This window comes from Podarcis melisellensis (genome assembly GCF_964234715.1).
Source record: "Podarcis melisellensis genome assembly, chromosome: 11".
Lineage (NCBI taxonomy): Eukaryota > Metazoa > Chordata > Lepidosauria > Squamata > Lacertidae > Podarcis > Podarcis melisellensis.
Window position 1 is genome coordinate 55731062 of NC_138543.1, and position 18666 is coordinate 55749727.

The following is an 18666-nucleotide window of genomic DNA, read 5'->3' on the forward strand; positions in this document are numbered from 1 at the left end:
ACACAACAAAGCTATCGTTTTTCAGGGAGACTAAACCTGGCCTTTGTAACCTCCTCTGCCAGTAACTTTTTCTCAACTTACTTTGCATGACCCACAGTCATCTTTCCATACTGAATACCATCATTTGCATCCGACAACTGAACTTCGCAGTTCACAGGGCTCCTTTGCTCCAAGAGGCCATATGTGGGAAACGTGGGCACTTAAATACCATGCCATATTATATTCTATGGCCTGCAGTATTATACATTGAGATTGCCAAGGCAAGTGTTCAAAATTTGCCAGGCATTGTTCAAAATTCGCCAGGCGTGTTTTGCAACTGGTGCAGGTCCAACTGTGGCCATGTGGAGATCTCTGGATGCTAGATTCAGGTAGGTAGCCATGTTGGCCTGACGCAGTCAAAATAAAAATATATAAAATGAAAATAAAAATATTGGTATCTGAAGAAGTCTGCATGCACACGAAAGCTTATACCAATACAAACTTAGTTGGTCTATAAAGCGCTACTGGACAATTTTTTATATTTTTATTTTGACTGCGTCAAACCAATACGGCTACCTACCTAAATCTAGAATCATGGAAGGCACCACATTGAGCAGCATGAAATAGAAGTCCATCAGGTATCTAAAGAAGTATGCATGCACACAAAAGCTTATACCAGAAGAAACTTAGTTGGTCTATAAGGTGCTTATGAATGCTAGGTTGGTGACTGATCTGGCTGACTCCTCCAGCTTTCTTAAGCAGGTAAAAGCAGAAGATCTTATTTATTGCATTTATATCCCCCCTTTTTTTCAAATGAGTTCACAGTTCATTCCCCTCCTCAGTTAATTCATACAACTACCCTGTGAGGTATCTTAAGAGGCTGCAAATGACTCTAAGGGTCGCCTAATGAGCTTCATGACTGAATGGGGATTTGAACCCTGATCTCTCAGGTCCTAGTCTGACACTCTAACCACTACACCACACTGGCTTCCTAGAGTATTTCTGCTGTGAGGCAGCTATATAAATTGAGTAGGTAAAATAAATATGGGGAAAGCAAAATGTCACTTAGAGGAGTGAAATAATTTCCTTGAAGCTTGAATTTGTTTTATTCTGGGTTGTTTTAATGTGTTGTAAACCACTTTGAGATTTGTTCTTTAAAATACAAAGCTGTGTAGAAATGAAATGACTACAGTAATACCTCATGTTACATCCGCTTCATGTTACATTCTTTCAGGTGACGTCCTGCGGCGACCCGGAAGTACTGGAAAGGGCTACTTCTGGGTTTTGTCGCTCACACATGTGCAGGTGCACAAAATGACATCACATGCATGCGCAAAAGCGGTGAATCGCAACCTGCGCATGCGCAGACGCACCGCTGTGGGTTGCGCTCTTTTCATGTTGCGAACAGGCCTCCGGAATGGATTCCGTTCACAACCAGAGGTACTGCTGTAATGATAATAATAAATTTCACCGGGGGGGGGGGGCAGGAAATGGCATCTTGTGGTGACCACAACCTAGGTTTAAGGTGCCATTTATGTCTGAGTTTCAAACACAGACCCAGGCTAACCCAAGGCAGACTGGTGTCAACAGGGAGATTGCAACGGCAGGGCATTTTTTAACAGATGAAGCCACCATTAACAGAAAGACAACTGTGAATCCAGGCATACAGACATTAATCAGCCATTGTCTCTTCATGGAGACCATGGTTCCAACCACAACAGATGCTCACACCTTCAGAGGGAGGGATGTGGAGGTTGTCTCATTATAGACAGAGGCATCTCCTAAGCCAAGTAGAGAGTCCAAAATCAAAGAGCAATTATGCATCCCTAAGCACAAGGTCAAAGTTTAGCTGGCCCGAAGGGAGAAAGAAAACCAAGAAGAAGATTACATACGAGCAATTGATCCTACCAAGAGAGCAGAAAATACGCCCAAAGTGAGATTAGCGAAGAATGTGTAACATAAGCAAGCCTCCCTGATGAGTGGCCCTACGGAGAAGAGCTGTACATAATATATCGCAGTGTGCAGCTCATAAGTTATGAGCCCTGCAACGTGATAATTGCTTCCAGGTGAACCTCTCCTACTCGCACCAGAAGTGAGGCAGGCAGCATCAAGAAGCGGGGACTTTTCCGTGGTAGCGCCTTGCCTTTGGAATGCCTTCCTTCTAGCGTTAGAAGCTCGGATAAGCTAGGCACCAAATGGGTCCTTAATCAGGGTTACAGTCACCCCAAACGGAATGTCTGGTTGCTATTTTGAAGCCAAGTGGCTCTAAAATCGTATGACTTTTTGCTTCCTCAAATTCGTTCTGTATGTGCGGATAAAATATCACAGGCAGAATTCGGCAGGATGTGTTGTTAGTGTGTGGAAACAGGCAAGATCCAAGAATCCCCAGGCATGCAGCTCCAGAGAATGGAGATGTCAGGCACCCTGGCATCTTCACTTATTCGCAAGTGGCCAATATTCAGGTGCAAAATGCACCGGGCGAATTTCTTACACTGCTTCCCTCTGTCCATCTGGGCAAGTCCCCCTCTTCCTTGATTTTCAAACAGATATCATGCTTTTCTCTCTCTCAAACTTCCAACAAAGTTTTATGCCATTTTGAAACAGCGTTCAAAGTCTGGCGCTATTTCCGTTTTCGTTATTGACATCTTTATTTGGCTTTTGTTTTTGTTTTTTTTGTTTTTTTTAAAAAAAGCCTGTTAGCCAACTTTGGAATCTACCAGATTAGAAGGCAAGTTATAAATACTGTAAGATAAATACTGCATATAATTCTACAGAGAACATTTATAACTACTGAATAGTATTCAACGTGGCATTAAGGAGAACGTTCCGTCAGTGCAAAGATTTATCATCCTTCAGCAAGCTTCTTATGCTGTAACTTTTACACACCTGCTGAAAACATTTCTATTCCATCAGGGTTATGTGTGCAATTAAGACCACGTCTTTCCACGCTAATTATCTGATTTTAACCTTTTTACATGGTGTTTACTGTTTGGCTATATGTACGGTTGTTATGTATAGGAACCCCAGCCAGATGGGTAGGATATAAATAATAAAATTACTATTCTTTTTTTTCTCCTTGTTTTGAACCGCTGGGATATTTTATTTATGAATTAGAGGTATATGTTTTTTTTTATAACTGAATAATAAATGATCCTCCTCTTTCCTCCCCCTGTGTGCCCCCTAAATATAGCCTAAGGGTTCTTCCAGTGCAGATTTTGGGGTGACATGGAGCACATACTCAGGAAGAGGAAGTGAGGAATCACACAGCCCTAGCAAACCATATTTTCAAAGCTCATTCAACACACATTTAAAATACATGGTCCCCCCCCCTGGAAAAAAAAAGAATCCTAGGAACTGTAGTTTGTTAGGGGTGCTGGGAAGTATAGTTCTGTGAGAAGGAAACAACACTTCCCAATATTCTTTGGAGGAAGTCATGTGTTTGAAAGATGTACAGTGGTACCTCGGGTTACAGACGCTTCAGGTTACAGACTCTGCTAACCCAGAAATAGTACAGGATGAGAACAGAAATCGTGCTCTGGCGGCGCACAGCGGGAGGCTCCATTAGCTAAAGTGATACCTCAGGTTAAGAACAGTTTCAGGTTAAGAACGGACCTCCAAAATGAATTAAGTTGTTAACCAGAGGTACCACTGTATTTCAATGTGCTTTAAATGTACAACATGTACAGGCAACTCCCCATTTACGCAGGGGTTATGTTCCTGGCAGTGGCGTAACGTGGGTTGTCAGCACCCGGGGCAAGGCAAGTAATTTGCACCCCCTAACCTGTGGATTTGCGCCCCCTAACCCTAACCCCCAGCTGTTGCGCCCGGTGCGGTCGGCCCCCCCTGCACCCCCCCACGCTACGCCACTGGTTCCTGGGCAGCAGGCTTTTATCGCATATATCTGAAACACCCTTGGAAAAGCTTACAAACACCTTCTACACCTCTGGAAAACCTTGAGAAACCAGCAATGCTTACGAGACACTAAACTCCGCCAAACTCCACCACAATCACTCCCTCCAAACCTCCTTGCTCCAAACTCCAACTCTCCACAGGCCTCAACGGTCAGAGCAAGGGCTCCTGGAATTACACTTGCAAAGGCTCGTGGGATTGCTAAGCACTGCTTTCATGCCCTTTCCCCCTTTTTGGGCTCTTTTAGGACTGTTTTGGCCATTTTTAAAGTCGCTTCCAGGTTTGGCACAGCCGCACATCAACTGGATGTGCGTAAATTGGTTGTAAAATGTAAAATGAAGGCAGTGAGAGATTTTACTTTCTTGGGCTCCATGATCACTGCAGATGGTGACAGCAGTCACAAAATTAAAAGACGCCTGCTTCTTGGGAGAAAAGCGATGACAAACCTAGACAGCATCTTTAAAAGCAGAGACATCACCTTGCCAACAAAGGTCCGTATAGTAAAAGCTATGGTTTTCCCAGTAGTGATGTATGGAAGTGAGAGCTGGACCATAAAGAAGGCTGATCGCTGAAGAATTGATGCTTTTGAATTATCGTGCTGGAGGAGACTCTTGAGAGTCCCATGGACTGCAAGAAGATCAAACTGATCCATTCTGAAGGAAATCAGCCCTGAGTGCTCACTGGAAGGACAGATCCTGAAACTGAGGCTCCAATACTTTGGCCACCTCATGAGAAGAAAAGACTCCCTGGAAAAGACCCTGATGTTGGGAAAGATGGAGGGCACAAGGAGAAGGGGACGACAGAGGACGAGATGGTTGGATAGTGTTCTCGAAGCAACGAACATGAGTTTGACTGAACTGTGGGAGGAAGCCAGGGGTGCCTGGTGTGCTTTGGTCCATGGGGTCACGAAGAGTCGGACACGATTAAACAAAAAAAAAAAAACTGGTTGTTGCCTGTACTCCACAGCCAAACAGTCATTTCCTGGTTGCATGAATTGAAATGGGAAGACCCCCACTGTTTTCTGAAGGCTCAGAAAAAAGAGATCTACTCATAAGACTTGTCAGATTTCTGGGTTCTATGGGGAAAGTTCTGATTTATTCCAATTTTCCCCACAGACTGCCATCACGGCTTAGGGGCTACAGCACTCTATGCAAATGTTTCAGCCAGGGAAATATGTGCAAAACAAAACAAAACAGAAATTAAATATAAATGTTGCACCAAGAGAACCTGGGTTTTTATAAGTTGCAAAAACAAGGCTGATTTGCATATGCCTGTTTTGCATAATTTATACCACTTTTGGAAGCCCTACAAAGGGACAAATAAAGGTCTTTGTGGCTCTACGTCCTATTCACTGGAAACCTTGCCCAGTCCTCCTGGGGTTTCTGACATTACAGCAGACATTTCTCTTTCCCGTCCAATTTCACAGGCGTGATATTGTATTCTTACATTGCCGTGACTCGCCCTGGGACCTTAAGGTGGGAAAGAAATCTGGTAATAATGAATCTGCAGGTTGCAACCTGGCAACGGTCTCTGTAAAGGGCAGACACTCACACTGCTGTTTGTTTTTAAATGGAAGCTGAGAGTCTCGGGGTAGTAAACTTACATCCACTATCAAATTCCCCCCCTGGTGTAATTACCAGGTGCACACAGCCCTGCAAATTAAGATTTTGCAGGAATCTCCCTTTTCCGCCACCCCCCATACTTTGGTGTCCTGAAATGCCTCATCAACTGAATTATCTGCTGCATTACGGCTGGCTATTTATACAACGCTTCCAAATGCCTTCGTATTGTTATGATTCACTGTTACTACTGGAGTCCCCATGCTAACCAGGCACTGTACACAAACCAAAAGAAAATACACAGGCCCTGCCCTCAGGATGCTCTGTAGGTCCAAGAAAGCAGGAACAGAAGGGAATGGAGGCAAACACTCACAAATCGCATCTCTGCCCAAGATGGATTGTCCATGTTCCCACTGTGCTGAGAGGAAGAGTAGCAGGATGGGAATGAATTCAAGAAGCTCGCACAATGAATCTGCCGTGGAAGATGTGTTAAACCTAGGTGTTGTTATCCCTTTAACGGGTCCTCCTCCTCTCCCTTTAATACAGTGGTTCCCAACCTTTTTTTGGCGATGCCCAACCTAAGCATCTCTAAAATCCCGACCTATAATTCTTATTGCCTGTTGTCTTTGTCCATGGAGTTTTCTTGGCAGGGATACTGGAGTGGCTTGCCGGTTCCTGCTCCAGGTGGATCACGTTTGGTCAAAACTCTCCACTGTGACCTGTCCATCTTGGGTGGCCCTGCAAGGAATAGCTCATAGCTTCTCTGAGTTATTCAAGCACCTTCGCCACGGCAAGGCAGTGATCCGGGTCATGAAGAGTTGGACACGACTAAACGACTAAACAACAACATACCGTATTTTTTGCTCTATAAGACTCACTTTTCCCCTCCTAAAAAGTAAGGGGAAATGTGTGTGCGTCTTACGGAGCGAATGCAGGCTGCGCAGCTATCACAGAAGCCAGAACAGCAAGAGGGATTGCTGCTTTCACTGCGCAGCGATCCCTCTTGCTATTCTGGCTTCTGAGATTCAGAATATTTTTTTTCTTGTTTTCCTCCTCCAAAAACTAGGTGCGTCTTGTAGAGCGAAAAATATGGTAATTCTTGTTATTCAAAAAGTGAACTCCTATTCACATGGAGGAAGCCTCAAAGGCCATCAACTGTTAATAACTCATTCTCAAATTGACCCCCTTAAAAATCAAATTGCCCCCTTGTGGGGCGTGTGCCCCACATTGGGAACCATGACTTTAATGGCAGCCTGAAGGCCAAAGTAGGCTCAATGACAGCAGCCATTTTGTTTAGCCACCTGTCTGCCACACATTCATGGATAAATCAGGTCTGAATTTTAAAAGGGGCATGTCTCAGTTCCTCCCTACCTTATCATCACCCCAATACTCAGGTACCCAAATCCTTGCTTCAGTTCCAGACGTTAGCACAACTGGATGTGAAGATCCTGAGACGACAGGAAGCAATGAAACAAGACGGTGGAGGGTGGTCCCATCTGATGTTAAAACACACCTGCTTCATACAAATGGGGTGATTGTGTGATTAAGCATGTGTGTCCAGTCTGACCCCGACATGCAGGATTTTAAGGGAGAAGCTCATCCTGCCAATTACACAGGAAAAGCCTCACCTGCGCCAGGTTGCCACAAAGGGCACAAGAGCAAAAGGTGGCAAAGTAGATAAGGCCCTGCTCACCAAGCCCTCTTACAGGTGAAGACAGGAGTGGTCATTGCAGAGGGCTAGTCTAGGCCATCCTTTGCCAAAAGAGGAGTCCTCCAGATGTTTCAGACCACAACGGTTGGGGGTTGATGGGAGTTGTAGTCCAAGACTAGGTTGGCGAAAGATGTTCTCAGTACTATTTTTCTAGAAAAAGAGGTGCCAGAACTCACCATGAACGCCTCCCTTGTTCTCTTATAATAGTAATGGTGCCCAGCTGAGAAGTGTCGGAACTGAGTTCCAGTGAGTTCTGACTGGAAAAAAAACAAACCCTGGATATTCTAGACCTTTCTCAATCTTAGGTCCCTAGGTGTTGTAGGACTACAATTCCCATCATTCCTAGCCAGCATGGCCAGTGGTCAAGGACGATGATGGGAATTGTAGTCCAAAGGCTGCTTTAACCTGAAATTGGGGAGGGAGGGTCTAAGTTCACCCAACTTCTTCAAGTTTATTTTATTTCAAATGAGTAAAGTAAAACAGTAGATAATACACAAAGGCCATATTCAGGGATGGGGTGGGGGAAATCCTCTTCAATATCCAAATGCCTAGACAAACTAGAATGTCTTATGTAGGAAGCTGCCTTGTACAGAGTCAGACCACTGGGCTTTTTAGCTGATCCATCTTCAAGGCCCTTGATACAGCCTTCAAGTTTATCTCTTAGTTATTCCTTGCATTCATATCCCATCTTTTCCTCTAAAGAACTCAAAGTACTACATGGTTCTGTTCAGCGTACAAAATTCACCAGGAACATTTTGAACCTGGCTTTCGGCCACTTGCGAACAAGTGAAGATGCCCTGGCACCAGGATGCCACCTGACACCTCTGCCATCTGCCTGGGGATCCTCGGGTCTTACCTTTTTTCACACACTAGCAACATATCCTGGGGAATTCCATCAGTTATATTTTATCTGCACCATCAGACCAAATTTCAGGAACCAAAAAGTCGTGATGAAAAACACAACTTTTGAGCTGTCTGGCCCCCAAATGCCAAGTGGGCATTCTGTTTTGACGACCACAACCCCGGTTGGAGTAGGTAATTGGTGCCTAGTTGATATATCTGAGTTTCTAACACTGGTTCCATTTAGGAGGGGGGTTGCGCTTTGGGTTAAACCACAGAGCTTATGACTTGCTGATCAGAAGGTCGGCGGTTTGAATCCCCACTACAGGGTGAACTCCTGTTGCTCGGTCCCTGCTCCTGCCACCCTGATGTTCAAAAGCACATCAAAGTGCAAGTAGATAAATAGGTACCGCTCTGGCGGGAAGGTAAACTGCATTTCTGTGCGCTGCTCTGGTTTGCCAGAAGCAGCTTAGTCATGCTGGCCACATGACCCAGAAGCTGTACACCAGCTTCCTTGGCCAATAAAGCGAGATGAGCACAGCAACCCCAGAGTCAGTCATGACTGGACCTAATGGTCAGTGGCCCCTTTACCTTTTACATAGCTCAGTGGTAGAGCAACTGCTTTGCAGAAGGTCCCAGGTTCAGTCCTCAACATCTCTAGGCTGGGAATTTCCCTATCTGAAACCTTGGAGAGGCACTCTGCGTCAGCACAGACAATCCTGAGCTAAATGGACCAGTGATCTGTTTCAGTATAAGGCATCTTTTGATTTTCCCGTGCCCCTAATTTGTATAGAATGTGGTAGGAATGTTGAAGGCCAATACTGGGGCTTCAAATGCCAACAGGCTTTATCCCGGACACAGGAGCCCTGCAAGTAATTTTGCAAATTTAAAGAAAAGGGCTCTATCTATTGAACAGCCAGCTAGTTTCAGGTTCTGCAACATTCCAGCTTCAAGCTTAAACCCAGGGCAGGGCTCTATACATGAAGTCTACAGCATTTAAAATCAGCCCTGAGAAACCTGGTATACTCCCTGTGTGACGAGGGGAAGCCATTCCTGTTTTGCCCTCAAGCTGCCCATCTGTAAAATGGGGACAAAGACAATGGGCAACACAGGGTGGTCCAAATGACCGGCTCAGTTATCCCCCTCCCCAACAGAACCCCCCACACTCCATTAATTGATTGATCTTTATTACGGCCATTGGCCCGTCACACCACCATAATGTACTTGAACCTCCAATTTTAAAACCGCCAAAACTTACAAAAAAACAGACAAGAACCAAAGCAAAACAAAAACAAAAGACCATTAATGCTGCCAAAAAATCCAACAGGAACAGCTTTCCCACTTCACTGTGCTGGGAGGAGCTTCTCCTGCTGAATTTCTGCCTGCTGCAGCAGCGGTGGCTGTAAAAGGGCACTGGAGCTTTGCAAGAAATAGGTAGGGGAAATGAACTGTCAAAGACAAGGCAGATTTGAAATAGAAATACGTAATGTCCCAAAGGAGAACATAACAGAAAGTAACAGATTCAAAACAAAAACCAAAGAGGAAAGGGAGAGAAACTTTGTATCATCAGATGCTCAGAAAAAAAAGGAAGGCAGTTCTCTTAGGGTCACACAGACATAAAGCTTTGCAGGGAAACTTACAGTACAGTGGTACCTCGGGTTAAGTACTTAATTTGTTCTGGAGGTCCATTCTTAACCTGAAACTGTGCTTAACCTGAAGCACCACTTTAGCTAATGGGGCCTCCTGCTGCCGCCGCGCCGCCAGAGCCTGATTTCTGTTCTTATCCTGAAGCAAAGATCTTAACCTGAAACACTATTTCTGGGTTAGCGGAGTGTGTAACCTGAAGCGTATGTAACGTGAAGCGTATGTAACCCGAGGTACCACTGTACAGTGGATGCTCAGGTTGCAAACGTGATCCATGCAGGAAGCATGTTACCAACTGGCAGTGCCTGCAACCCACAGCTCCGCATCTGTGCATGCGCAGGTTGTGATTCGGCGCTTCTGTGAATGCACAAAGCGTGATTTAGCTCTTCTGCACATGCACAAGCGCCGAAATCCAGAAGTAACCCGTTCAAGTACTTCCGGGTTTGGCGTGGTGCGCAACCTGAATTCGTGCAACCCAAAGTGTCTGTAACCCAAGGTATGACTGTACAGTGAATTCAGATTATCAGAAAGTTTAGACAAGCAATATGTCCTCCTTTATACTTCTATTGGTTGAAAGTATAAAAACCCTCCTTCTGACTGAAGGTCCGGGTGCTTGGTTATTTCTGAACTCCTTCAGCAACTTGAACCCAGCTCCAAAAGCTTTTCAGGCCCTTTGCATCAGATTGGCAGGGCGTGACTTTAAATACATGTATCTCTTAATAAAAAAAAACCTGTTGCCACCCAGGTTCCTAGGACTGAATGCACTCTTGAAGCCGGCCAGAGTTGCAAGCTCTTGGCCACCCTGCAAAATCCTCCTGTCAGTATGGGAGGGATCGAGTTACTTCCCTCCCCACCCCCCAGCAAGAAGATGAGCAGGATCAACAGTCGGCTTGCTTGGAACATCCTTTCCAACTCCACAGATGTACATATAAGGCAATGGCACACTGGGTGCCCCCACCCCGGAGCGGGCTGGCCAGCATCGCTCCCTTGCCTCACCACTTTGACCGCACTGCCGGGCTGCTGACATCTTAGAGTTAATGAAACACCTCTGCTTTCAATATAAAGAAAGAGGTGAAAGGGCGGGGCGGGAGGCGAAAATATGGTCCGCATATGCTTTCTCTCCCTTCCGCTTGCTTACATGCCACCAACTTCTGACAGGGCTCTGTCTAGACCACCGTTTGCTTCCAAAAGTCAAGAGAGGAAGCATAACCGAAAATCCGTCCTCTTCCCCCTCTTCTCAAGCTCTCAGCTAATGTTGAGAGACCTTTCCTAGAAAGCTTGCTTCCTACCAATCTTGAGGGCATCCTCTTTATCTCTGGACCAATTCCGTTCCGCCTCCGTGAAAAGGCACCCATGTGGGAATCTGTGGCAGGGAGAGGGAGAACTGCTACATCAGAATGCAAACTCTAGGAAGTTTCTGCAGGAGCAGAGAGTTGCTAGGAGGAGCAAGGAGAGATACAGTGGACACTCGGGTTGCAAACATGATCCACGTGGGATGCACATTCGCAACCCGCAGCATTCGCAACCCACATCTGTGCATGCACGGGTTGCGATTCGGCACTTCTGCACATGCGCAACCACCGAAACCCGGAAGTAACCTGTTCCAGTTCTGGGCTTTGGCGGTCCGTAACCCGAAAAAATGCAACCTGAAGCGGCTATAACCCGAGGTATGACTGTGCAGTGGTACCTCGGGTTACAAACGCTTCAGGTTACAGACTCCGCTAACCCAGAAATAGTACCTCGGGTTAAGAACTTTGCTTCAGGGTGAGAACAGAAATCATGCAGCAGCGGCGTGGCGGCAGCGAGAAGCCCCATTAGCTAAAGTGGTACCTCAGGTTAAGAACAGTTTCAGGTTAAGAACAGACCTCTGGAACGAATTAAGTTCTTAACCCAAGGTACCACTGTACTCAGCTCTTGAGTTCAAGAGGCCTTCTGCTAGGATTCCTACTTCCTCAGAATAAATAGTATTTCGCCCCCAGTATAAATTCATCCTAGGCAGCTTTCTAGGGAAGAGAAACAGAAACTAGCTCTCTGCTTCCTTCCTACCCACCCATTCTCTTGGACTATGGAGCCTAGAGGCTCCAAAACACTAAACACATGAACACTTGCGCTTCGCTGCCACTGCAGTCTCTCCTCCAGGCACTAAGGGAATAGGCCTGGAGCAAAATAGATGCTTCTGATGACCCATGCCATAGGAACCACCACAGAAGAACTGATCTGGAGGAGGAGGAACCTTTTCAAGGCCATGCAAATCTGAATCCGCTGACCCTCCCAGCCACCGGCTCCTCCCAGATCCCACCCACCCCTCCTTCACACCCAGACACCCTCACACACCCTCTACACCAAAAGCCATCCACCCCATGCAAAGGAAAACCTCACTACTGCAGCTCTGATGGGGTTTTCCTACAAAAGCTGCTCTCCCTACTTTTCCCTCTGCTTCGGTTTGGAAGGGGGAGTCTTGGATTCGGCAGTGGGGGAGGGAAGGGCATGGGTAGGGGGTGAGGACTTGGGTTTGTTTTCTTCCCTGCTGGGGAGGTCTGGGCACTCTAACAGACTGGCAAAGTCGACAGGGTTTTTCCACCCCACCCCGCAAACAGGTCCAAACTCAATCTGTTGCTTCCAACACATCCAGATGAAGAGAAGGCACACACAAGAAGCCAGTTCGCAACAATCATCGCAACAATGCGAACTAGATTTTCCTAACCCACAACTTTAGTGGATGCAATTTTGGGGAGGTTGCAATGTTCCGGGGTTGGGAGAGAAACCCCATTCAAACAACAAGGAAAGAAATTCTTCTCTTCTCTCCATCTTCTGGACACAACATAACCTGTATGGTGTTTCTACAATTTCCCAAATACATCACAATGCTGTGTTACAAAGGAGCCATCCCTCCATCAAACACAAAAGTACCTATTCCAGCTTATTACTCGCAGCATTTGCTATCAGGCTATTTCAACCTTTTATTTTATTTTATTTTATTTCAAAGCACGCAGCATTCTGTTGCTGTTTGTAAACGAAAAGGCATGATAAGAGGAAAGGGAGGAAACCAGAGGCTAAGATCACCTCCTGCCCTCGCCCCCACATGTGCTACCAGCTCTTTCGCTTTCTTAATGCCTTCAACCTCCAGCATTTTCTCTCCCCTCTTGCAAAATAAATAAATAGCTTTGGAGGGGGAAAGCACAGCAAGTGTTTGCAGGAATCTGAAGCAGAGCTCGGGGATTTGGAGGGGAAGACGCAGACACTGTGTTTTCAGTGTGTGTTGTTTAAAAAAAATAAAACCAACTAAGGCATGGGAGGGTAGCTGAAGGGTAATCCTGGATTTATTAGTAGCCGATCTATTAACGAGGTTGACTCTGACACAAACAGGGAAGGGGGCGGGAGAGAGAAAAAAGAAAACCTGCATTGTTAATTATCCAGCCCCTGCTACACGGACAAACACACAGAGCGAGCAGGGCTTGTTTATGCGCCGCAAACCGTAGCAGTTGGCAGAGTGTCCTTTTGCCAATGTCAAAATAGCACTCGAAGAGCCTCGCAAAAGGCTTGGCCGGAGAAGGGGTGGGGGTTGGGAGCCAAAATCTAATGCAAACCGCGCAAACATGAAACGGTGTGGCCGTAGTGCACTGTGAAATACCCCCAAATTCTGATGCATGTTCGCTCTCTCTCTTTTAAAAAAGAAGCTCTGCCATCTCATTCTCCTCGACAGCCACACTTTCCTGGCGCGAAGCTCGTTACTCTCGCAAGATCCACGCTGGAAGCTGCAAGCGAGAGGGAATGCCGTCTTGCCACCCGCTCCGCGCACCTCAGACACACCGAGTCTGCCACCTCCTAGCCAACCACCAGCAAAACCCCATAAGCAGGCAGGTTACTACGGGTAGGTGGGTCGTAGAGGAAGGAATTTAACAGCCCAGTCCTATACGCATGCTTACTCTGGGATAAGTCCCAGGCCTGCCCCTTTGCAACCCGATCCTGGCTCCTGTTTTGCTCGCAGGTCAGCCTACTCGCGAGCAAGTGCCCTGCAGGCCGTGCGCTAGCCTTGCTTACTCCCAAGTAATCCTGCAACAGCCCTGCAGCCGGATCCCTCCCGCAGGAAGTCCTGCTGCGTTCTCGGCCCCAAGGAAAGCGCGCGGGGAAATTGACAGCCGCGCAAGCGCCACGAGCTGGGCAGCTTTCCTCGGCAGCAAACCGACTGGATCGGGGCCTGCTCCCAAGCCAGCGCCTTCAGGGGCCCGATCCGACGCCTGTTCTCTCTAAATTCAGCAGAGGGTGGTGGTGGTGGACGGGGGACTCACTGCCATCCCAAGTCACGGTGAGCTAGCTTAAGGGAAGGGAGGGGAATCTGCTCCGCAGGCTTACCTGGGAGTAAGCCCCCTTGAGCACTGCCTGTGCCTGGGGTGACTGGTTGGGGGCTTACTTCCGAGTAAACACGCCTAGCCTCGGGCCGCATGCGTCCTTGGGCAAACTCCTTCCAGCACCCAAATCACGACCCCCCCCCACTTTCCCTCGCACCCCTTAAAAAAAACCAAAAGCACATCAAAACCACGCCGATCCGCAACTAATATCTGCATATAATACTCACAGGTTATTGCAATACAAGTGACTTCTGAGCAGCAAACGCAGCGTCAAGAAGCAGCCGGGAAATCCCCCTTTTCCCGCGCCTCCAAAAAAAAGAGCTCAACTTTTCGTCCTCCTGGCACCCATCCGCCAGGCTTCTGGGACCCCCTACAGACACCCCACCCCCAAAAAAAGCTCCCCAGCCCTCCCCCCAAAGCTCATGAGGACTCACCCATTATCTTCTCGGAAAGCCAAGCGCCCGGCTTCGCTAAGCTCCCCAAAGTCCTTCGTGGGAGCAGCGCGCGCCTTGCCTCTCCTTTCTCCGCGCTTCTTCTCCGCCGACCGCGATGCGTGTAGAGGGGAGGTTGGGAAGGCGTGTGAACGGAGTAGGGAGGGGCGGGTTTCCAGATCCCGACCCCTAAGCCCCTTTTTTGCACCCCTCCAAAAAAATTGTTTGAAAAAAATAAATAAAAGCAAAGCAAAGCAAAGCACCCTTCCCCGCCCCCTAAGGTATTATTGCTCCTTCGGCTGCCGCTTCTGTTTGGCGATTTTGGCGCAGGGGCGCCATGGCGCGCGGGGAACTGTCAGATGGGGGGGCTGGAGGCGGAGGGGCGGGTTCGCGGGGGCTGCTCGGCGGAGACCCCCACTCAGGAAAGAGGGAGGGAGGAGAGGCAAGGAAGGAAGGAGGGAGGGCGAGAAAAAGGAAAGGGAGGCGATTGCACACGGTGGAGAAACAAGGGAGATGGAAACAGATTTTCTCCTCTCTCTTTTTTTTTTCCTCCCAAGGAGGTGAAAAATGGCGCCTCTCGAACAATTTCTCTTTTTTCAAAACAAATCACGCATGCACAAACAAAAAAAGATATATATATATATTTTAAAAAGCCGAGGGAGGTTTAAAAAATTGCTACGGGCTTTTTTTAAAAAGGGGGGGTGGCAGTGGAGGGGAGGGAAGAAAAGAAGGAGAAAGACTGGGGAGGGGAGGAGAAAGGGAGAGGGAAGGAATTGCTCTTCTCGTTGCGAAGAAGGGAAATCAATGCACTGGCGTAAAATCCCCGTCGACGCAGGGCGAGCTGCCGCTTGGGGTCCTCCCCCCGCTCTCTTTCTCTCTCCGGTGGGTCCGCGGGAGGGCAAATCCGGGGGCGCGAGCGGGACCCCAGCCTGCGCCCGGCTGCTCCCGCTCGCGGCTCCAAGGGCGACCTGCCTGGCTCCCTTTCGCTCGCTTCCTCTGGCGCTCTGGCTCGGCGAGCCCTCGAGGGCTGCTGGAGAAACGGTTTCTGCCGATCACCGCAGTTTCATCCGAGCCGGAGAGGAGAAGCCTGCGCCGCCGCCGCCGCCGACACTGTCGCCTCCTCGGTGCGTCGTTGCTGCTGCTGCTGCTGCCGCCGCCGCCGCCGGTGGCTTGTGCAGGTCTCTGGCTTGCTCTATAGCTCCCCCCTCCGTCGCTTTTCCCTTCCCTTCCAGCGCCCCCGGTGGCCAAGCGCGGGAAAGGAGCGTCGAGGGAGAAAGAGAGGGAATCCTAGAATCAAAGAATGGTCAGAAGGGACTCCTGAGGATCATCTTGCCCAACCCATTGCAATGCAAGAATATTCAGCTGTCCCATAAGGGAATCGAACCTGCAACCTTGGTGTTATCCACACGGTGTTCTAACCTACTGAGCCATAACACACACACACACACTCTTTATTTATTCGATTTATATATCGCCCTTTATCTGAAGATCCCGGGTCACTGTACAACATTAAAAATACAAATTACATAGCACAATAACAAAAAACCCAATAATAATAATAATAATAATAATAATAATAATAATAATAATAATAATAATAATAATAATAATTTATTATTTGTACCCCCGCCCACCTGGCTGGGTTTTCCCAGCCACTCTGGGCTGCTTCCAACAAAGATTAAAAATACATCAAAATGTCACACATTAAAAACTTCCCTGAACACGGCTGCCTTCAGATGTTATCTAAATGTCAGGTAGTTGTTTATCTCTTTGACATCTGAAGGGAGGGCATTCCACAGGGCGGGTGCCACTACTGAGAAGGCCCTCTGCCTGGTTCCCTGTAGCTTTGCTTCTTGCAGTGAGGGAACCACCAGAAGGCCCTCAGCACTGGACCTCAGCGTCCGGGCAGAATGATGGGGTTGGAGATGCTCCTTCAAGTATACTGGACCGAGGCCGTTTAGGGCTTTAAAGGTCAACACCAACACTTTGAATTGTGCTCAGAAACAGTTAAGTCCAGTCACAAGTGACTCTGGGGTTGTGGTGCTCATCTCGCTTTACTGACCAAGGAAGCTAACGTTTGTCTGCAGACAGTTTTTCCGGATCATGTGGCCAGCATGACTAAGCCGCTTCTGGCGAAACCAGAGCAGCACACGGAAACGCCATTTACCTTCCCACCGGAGCGGTACCGATTTATCTACTTGCACTTCGACATGCTTTCGAACTGCTGGGTGGGCAGGAGCTGGGACTGAGCAACAGGAGCTGCCCCCGTCATGGGGATTTGAACCGCCGACCTCCCGATCGGCAAGCCCTAGGCTCAGTAGTTTAGACCACAGTGCCACCCATGTCCCAAGAGATGCAGACATAAAGGTAAAGGTAAAGGTAAAGGGACCCTTGACCATTAGGTCCCGTCGTGGCCGACTCTGGGGTTGCTACGCTCATCTCGCTTTATTGGCGGAGGGAGCTGGTGTACAGCTTCCGGGTCAAGTGGCCAGCATGACTAAGCCGCTTCTGGCGAACTAGAGCAGCACACGGAAACACCGTTTACCTTCCCGCCGGAGCGATACCTATTTATCTACTTGCACTTTGACGTGCTTTAGAACTGCTAGGTTGGCAGGAGCAGGGACCGAGCAATGGGAGCTCACCTCGTCATGGGGATTTGAACCACCAACCTTCTGATCGGCAAGCCCTAGGCTCTGTGGTTTAACCTACAGCCTTAAAAAAACACACTAACCACTCCTTGTGAACCACTTCCCCTTTCTTCCTGCACAAGGCAGCCCTGCCCTCTGGCTGCTTCTCAGAGTCAGCACATCACACAAGACTTGGCCTCAGCAGTAGCATCCTCTCCTCTTCCTCCTCACCTGGTCTCCAGCAGCCACTACAAGCTGCCCAAGGGAGGAGGCCAGCAGTAGCAGGACATTATGTTGCAGTTGCCACAGCCACTGCAGTTCAAGTGTTCAGGACAAGTTCTGGCTCATCCTCTTCCCCAAGCTCGGTGGTAGCAGCACTGGTGGGGAAAATAGGGACTTTCCGGGATCAAATCAGAAGCTGGGGTGGTAATTCTGGGACTGTCCCTGGAAAACAGGGACACTTGGCGGGTATGTGAGACCAGGGATGGTCTTGCTGGACTCCATAAGCAATGGTCCGGGAGGATGGAAGTTGTCCTAAACACTACACAACATCTAGAGGGCCACAGATTGCCTGTTCCTTCCATAAATGATAAGCTAGGTGGACCCAATGGTCAGAGACAACACTGTACATTCATTTGTGACATGCTGGTTGATCCAGATGGATGGCTCCTAGCACAAATAAAGCATGGCTCTTCTGCAAGAAGCTACGAGCACAGCTGCAGTTTGTCTTCTACGCTGTCAGGGGGTGTTTCACTTTTCCTATATATCCATCCTCCTATGGTCCCTGCAGGCCTGCTGTAGGTAAGCCTGGAGATGGTACATGTCACCCGAAATGCTATTTTAAAATATATAATAAATCTGGATGATATATTTTTTTTAAAAAAATCATTTATTTATTTAGTGCTAAGCACTTATTCATTTAAATATGATTTCTCATTGCAACCCATGAAATGTCAAAAAACAAAGTGTTTTAGTGTTTGTTTTGGATTGGAAGTGTTTAATTAGGGGGGGAAACACCTTGCTAAAATGATGATGACTGGGAAAGGTTTTTTTTAAAGTGTTGTAACACTTTCATTTAAGCAGTATTTTGCTAATATTTTCACATTTTGAGAAAAAAATGGATCAAAAGTGTAGACTGGAAGTGTTTAACGGGGGGCGGGGCGGGAAAACCACTTTGCTGTAACGGCAATGACAAAAACCAGCATTATAGTATAACACAGTGTTTCCCAAACTTTTTTGGGCAACGGCACACCTGTTTACTGAAAAAAAATCTCACGGCACACCACCATTAAAGCCCCGCCCCATGACGTCAGCGCGCAGCGTCACGCCGGGAGGGACGCACGAAAGTGAAAGTTTTTTCCCTCCCCCTTGCCGGGGAACCTCCAAGCTTTGGGGGTGGGAGGAGGCAGCAGAGCGAGGGACTGAGGGACGGCGGCAACTGAGGCGGCGGCGGCTGTTGTGGTGGTGCCGGCGATAGCGGGCGGAGGAGGGGGCGGCGGCGGGGCTTGAGGAGCCGTCGCCGGGAGTTGCTGCTGCTGTTGTTGCTGCTGCTGCCCGGACATGCCGGCCTCCTCCTCCTCCGCTGTCTCGCGCTCCTCCCTTTTGCACGCGCTGCCC

At 48.1% G+C, this 18666-nt stretch overlaps 1 protein-coding gene across 1 annotated transcript in view; it reads right to left on the reverse strand.

The window, feature by feature from the left end:
• The window catches only part of SETBP1 (SET binding protein 1), a 257196-nt gene extending 241618 nt beyond the window's left edge, over positions 1-15578 (reverse strand). Inside the window, exon 1 of the mRNA XM_081929548.1 lies at positions 14426-15578. The gene's annotated coding sequence lies outside the window, so the exon portion shown is untranslated. The remainder of the gene's footprint in view (positions 1-14425) is intronic.
• Between the last annotated feature and the right edge of the window lie 3088 nt (positions 15579-18666).